Here is a 6,900-nt window from a genome sequence, read left to right on the forward strand (position 1 = left end):
CAGATTAAAACGTTTTGTATTGTTACGTATGATAATTATTGCCAGCACTCCGCTGTTTTACAATGGTTTTAAAGGTCGTTATGTGATTTGATACCTGAAGAAACGATAACGAATGAGGAGTATAAACTACAACAAATCCATGACGTATGATGCCCACCTACATCATTGCATCCGCAGTTCATTCAGCACGTTCATCTCCACTAACTATAACTTTATCCATTATATTGAATGCATCTCCATTCCTCCATCACTAATGTATAATGTCACTGTGATTTACATTTACTGCAAGCATCGACTTACAATTACCGTATCGTCTAGATCGCTTATAATTCAGCGTTTATATGATAGTTTGGCGATGCCTCTCATTCAGTGAAATCAGCCTACTTGAAACCAGTTTCACGTAGATTGGAAGTATCTAGCTACATTGTTCCTTTCGTTCTGTATTCTGCTTCTATCTCCGTTTTACTAAACATGTCCTTAATGATTACGACTTGCTTCTAAAGCAGTTATGCTATGTAATACTGACGTATATTGTAACTGATCTGATTAGATATTATGGGTCGTGTAGCGAGATATTAGATATATGTTTTCTGTGTGAATTGAATTGATCTTAGGTTATCTTGATTGCTAACTCGATTAAACACGACTTATCTGGACAGGCAAATGAAGCAATCATGTTCCTGTTCTAATGTCACATCGCGGAGCCTCAAAATGGTAGGATAACATCTCCAATTAGGATATCCAGATTTAGCTGAGGTGTTTCTAACTGCTCTGTGTGGGATTTGAAGCACCATATTTCTGACATATCAGTGGAGGGTTTAGTAGATATCATGTAATTATTCCAAAGATTATAACATATGATCTGACAACAGAACAGACTTTAAAAAATTATTTAGTTCTGTCTTCGATTTATAATCCGTCCGCTGTCCACTGCGCATTGCCAACCATGTGCTATGTAATGTTCCGGCCAGTACGTGCTGATCTAAGCCTAAGAGATCCCGAGTTTTAGGGCAATAGTCGATGCCTGATCATAGTCTAGCAGAAAATGATGTCTTGCGTTTTGGCTTGGTCAATAACGCTGTTGACATTGGAGAAATCTCGGGACGTATCTTATGTTCTTGGTGTATTGTCTCAGACATAACAACCATTATATCTTTGTGTTTCTTGACTCTTGAAATCTCTAAAAGAAAAGCCAGAATACAGTGGATGGAACAGAATGAAGACAAGTTGAGATTAAGTTTCAGTAAAGACTCTGAAAGTAATTTTATAAATGAATTGCATATTTATAATGTAATTAGATCTCTAAATCTGACACCAAACTCGTGCGCATAAAGTCTAAAATGGATTTAACAGAATGATGCACAATTGAATGAAGAAAAATTATATCGTTCCTAAACGAAACTAATCAGAACATGAAACGCAAAGAGTTACCAAACAAGAATGCGATATAATGCTGATCAATAAATGTGATTAATATATTGATCTATCACCATGGATAATCAATGTTTAGAATTTTAATACATAAAGAACATAGTTTCATCTATCACCAGAGGTATCGAAGTAGAGGATTTACACAACTATGAATATTGTATGATTATGTGACCAAGGGTGATCAAAGTGCATACTTTCTAAAATAAATATGAACAATGTTTCATCCACAAACAGGATATAAATGCTTTGATTTTTAACAGGATATAAATGCTTTGATTTTTACTTGTATAGTGATACCTAATATTGATTTAAATACACAAATTTTGCAACTCGTTGTGTTCAGTTGACGAAGTATTTCTGCTCCCACAGCTGTTCTAGAATGGTCAAGGAGCCACCACACAAGTCCTGTTCACTTTAAGTCAGCCGACGGATCCCCAAGAACCCCACTTATTCGCTGCATACCCGTTGGTCCCGAAACTTTGGTCTCACTGCGAGAAAGCTAATACCGTCCTCCAAGCCAACGTCACCACTGAAAGTAACGTCCCAAACCCGACAGAGTTATACGATTATCCATCTAAAATCAGCTTAAAACATATTAGCTAGACCCGTGTAGCAAACGTGACATGGTTAAGTTCGAATGCAGGGATATGTCACTCATGCACCCACTTGAATGTTCTTCGCTACATCTTTAATCATTTCATCAGAACTATTGTACAAGATTATTATTGTAATTACCAATTTCATGCACGAATCTGTGTCCGTTAAGAATAATCTTACTGATTTAAAGGAACTCAAATGAACTCAAGCATTTTCTCGTCCTTTAATAATGCATGCATCCAATAAATGAATTGAATTCGTCTGTTCAGAAAAAGAAAATGGCTAACTTGAAACAGACTATAGTCTATTTGATAGTATGATGTTATATGGCATATGTCTGACTAAATGTTTAATTTAGAATGAATATTGGAACATCCAATATATCAAATAATTATTTCGCATAAAACGGCTAGCAAAGAAATAATGCAATTTTATATTTCACTTAACCCTACAGCTGAAGATTGCTCAAGTAAAGGTTATTGGTGTATATTTTTTCCAGCACACAAGCAATGCCTAATTTCGTCATGCAGAGCCCACTCTAATAAAAGTGCCTGACAGGCTTTTTGTTTGTTCAGGAAGTTGCCCGTAAAGGTTGTAGGTGTGTGTCAGAAACATACAATCAGTACCTGGTAAGGTTGGGCAGAACCCGCTGTAAGCTATTTTGTCTTATATTATTTTTGTTTGTTCAGGAAGCTGCCCGTAAACGTTACTGATGTATGTCTTTTTCAACACACAATAAATACTTGGATTAGTTGGGCAAAGCCAGCTGTAAGTTATGTTGCCTTACATGGTTTATGTTTGTCTAGGAAGCCATTGGTAAAGTGGACAGCAATATTTGGTGAAGCAAACTCATTGTTCTGAAATATCTAAAGACATAAATAAACTACCATAGGGTAAAATGTATGCCGTAACGAAACACAAGTACATTTTCGTGTGGATAACACACATTTACATCAAGTGCAACAATTCTGAGATAATGTAGCAGTGTGATGTTGTTGTAGTAGGGTTTAGCGCCATTTATCAGCACAAGATAGGCTATACAAGGCGGCCAGTATTAATGATGGAGGATGAACTCGGGGAAAACCTAGGAAAGAACCACCGACCACGAGAAGCTACTGGAAGCTTTCTCACATACCCACATTGGCCGAATCCGAGGATCGAACCCACGCAGACAGAGGTGAGATGGCAGTAATCCGTAATGGTGAGCGTTTTAGACTAATCGGCTACTCCGGGTCCCATGTAGCAGTGTGGCAAAATTGTCACTTTTCAGCAGCATTAATCTAAATTATTGCATATGATTCAGATATATGGTATCTTGTCAATATATACATGAATGGAAGCTGTAACTAAACGTACCTTTCATCGTGTTTTATATCATTAAGATATACAATTGTTTAATTGCCACCAAAATGCGACATAGCGGAGAGAGCTGGCGACCTTTTGTACAAATTTCCATACGTGGTGGACGAACTGTAACACATCATGCATGCTAGTCAAAGACAATCCAATACAACTTGCATTTCTTTTGCAGCATTTTTTAAGTCTTGTGTATACGTAAATTGCGTAGGGATGGCTACATCTGATACCTATTTTCACTTTCATTAATATGGTTCGCTTACGAAGAGTTGAAGAAAAATTACGAAGCTTCTCTGAAGGAGAAGAACGAATGAGGAAAATCAGTATGCATATAAACAATGAAGTATTATAATCAATATTATGGTTTAATTTTTTTATTATGATTTAAGTATTATATAGTATGGCCCTCATCACTAAGGCACTTGAAATAACAAGCTCAGATCGTGTGTTTATCTTTTCTTTGCATGGTATTACCTATACAATTTCATTTTATATTAAAAACGTGATGATAAAAATGAATACATTTCTCGATTTGTTACCTGTATTTGTTTTACCATTTTGAGACCTGTGCGATTCTAGGACGATAGGAATAAACCATTGGATGAGTGAACAAATGAAATAACTAATGACCGAATGAACATACAAATGAATGACTGAATGATCGATTAATAAAAAAAAACAAAATATATTGAAAATGTATACTGAACAAACTAATGAATCAGTAGAATTGTAATACCTGCTCCACTATTGTCCACTGAGTTGTTTACCTCTGCAAGGTGGTGCTTATTCTTAGTTAGAAACGTCATCCAACAGGTGCACTGTGGGCAAATTTCACTCTTAAATGTACTACAACTATTTCTACTACTGTATAAAACAACTAGAGTTCTACTATATATATATATATATATATATATATATATATATATATATATATATATATATATATATATATATATATATATATATAAAACGTTTGAGCATCTTTACAAGTTACATCTAACTTATCGTTTTATCTCGACACTATCGCAGCCTCGAGCAGTCCATGCAGCATCCAAAAATGAATCGGAACAAATGCCATTACTATGCCTGTAAACATATTAGTGATTTCGCCATGGAAGACAAAATCAACGCAGAACTAAAGGGCAAATATATGTGCATAATTTAAAAATGTGCACCCATTTACTGTGTTCCTCTTTTTGGGCTCATTTTGTTGAGAATTAAGTTGTGGGTTTTTTCAGGCATTTTACATGACATTTGTTGCATGTTAAGGAGAATCATTCAACAACTTAATCATTATTCACATTTTATAACAAACAATTGGTATTAAGCAAAGTTTTAATGCTCCATCTCCAGAACAGAACGAAATTTACGACAAGGAATGTTAACGCACGTATGCTCACACAGACAGCAATGAATTTATAGACCCCGCACTTTACGATGATGACGATGTGGATGAGGATGTTTCTGAGATATCACACGCACAGTCCTCCATATGCAGAATGAAATTAATACCAGTCCTCTAGGTCCCAAATGTCTTCCACTTGTCTACAAAACAACCATATTAACAGTGATTTTAAGGCTCCAGTCTGATTAATTTTGAAGGACTTTGTTTCCCTCTTCTTGAACAGCAAATAATGGGTGATGACATGGTTGCCATTTTATGTACTATAACTTTGTTTATTTGAGAACGGTCAAAACCTTGATTGGTTAAGACTGAAAGGACAAGTACTTTGGTTTAAAGGTTACGATCCATTAACTATGGGTGTGGCATTATGCTCTAGATGTGGTGGGGACGGAGGAGGGGCTTTGGTTGGAATTATATTTGTGAAGGTTCACTTGTGAAACTTGTATCAGTAATTTTTAATTTTCAACACGTATTATGCCTTGTTTGAGACACCTACACGGGCAATATATGCTAGCGTCTTCTTCTAGTGTTTTACAACCGTGCGAGACTAGTTTACTCTATAAGTAAATTTCCATTTCTATTTGGCAAAACAAAGTTTGGACGTTGGAGTATATTTTTATATAAACAGTCTTATGCATCGTAAACTACCTGCAGTACCACTTATCACTGTAAAGTTCACGGAGAGGGTTCCATAAACTGTTAGATTTCACGTTTGTCAGTGGATGCCACTGCCGTGCTGTGTCGTTCATACAGTGTTTTACTCTGAAACCAAAGATACTTAAAATAACTCAGAACCATTGGGCAGTATATATCATCCAGCAGAACTTGCTGGTCCCAAAGGTGATCTGAACAGATGAATGATCGGTATTTTGGTGACGTGTCTGGAGCAATCAAGCTTGTTCAAAGTCTGTACTGTACGATGGGTGTTTTGTGTAAAGTGCCTCGTGCAACAAAGAAAGGGCATAGCAAGTTTAATTGAGACTTGATAATACTAAAATTATGACCCAAGAAAGCGAAATGTTGACTTTTGGAAAGAATTATATTTCTCTAGTCAGTCTGTAGTACCCTTCCGTCTATATATACTATACTTTTTTCGTCGTGAGTGTACCGATGGATATTTCCACCATTTGTATGGCGTCAATGGATACTGTACTTATAATTATATAATTTTAACTACTTGAAAACTATCTAACATGTGTATTAAATTCAGAAAGGAAATAATAAAGTAATATTCCGAATGAATCCTTACGGGATGCTCCCTTAATCCGTGTCTGGACATGTGACTGCAAGCCAAGCCACCAATACAAATTCCAGTTTTAAATCCTGTTCTACTTTGGACCAAACTCAAACTCAGTCTATTTCAGGTCTAATGTTCCAGTGCTCATTCATGTTTCAAGGCTTTTCTACTTGTTCACTTCCTTTGAAGGTCCATTCACTGAGCAGTCTATATTGCCCTGGTCTGATTCATCCTGAGCACTGTGTTTCCCTTTTCTTGACAAAAATAAAGAGTGGTGTCGTCTTTTAGTTTCTTATGCTTTCCAAAATTATTCGGATAAGTTTGAAACGAACAATGCAACGAAGGGGCCGGATATAATTACATTCGTATTCTATCTTACAGTTCAACCAGTATAGCTCTGTTATTGAGATACACAGATCATGTTAATTTTGTGCTCTCATTATGTTCCAATGTGTAGAAGCCGTTTGATCCTAAACGTACTTTTATGCAAACTGTTATTTTCTGTACAGAAAAATTAACTAGAGACGATACATTGAAATATATTCCCAAGAAGACGGACGTATTCGTTCCCCGTAAATAACTTGTTCGACAGTTCATCATTGTTACACTGAAATTCATGTCAAAAGTCTTGTGTTCACAAATAATTTCAAAGCCATACAAATAGAGCAATCTGAACATGGTTCGGCTATTTCCGTAACTTAGATATACATCCATGGATGTAGCTGTAGGAATGCACATAAATTTGAATGATTTTGGTCATTCCCCTTGAGCAGAGCTGAACTCGTGTGTTGCCAAAAAAAGATTAAAAATGGTACGTTTGTGAATTTGTCTCCTTTCTGAATCACATATTACGTTTGTTTCAGATATTGACCCC

Source organism: Sinohyriopsis cumingii, chromosome 17, assembly GCF_028554795.1.
Source record: "Sinohyriopsis cumingii isolate HCF-2022 chromosome 17, ASM2855479v2, whole genome shotgun sequence".
Classification (NCBI taxonomy): Eukaryota; Metazoa; Mollusca; class Bivalvia; order Unionida; family Unionidae; genus Sinohyriopsis; species Sinohyriopsis cumingii.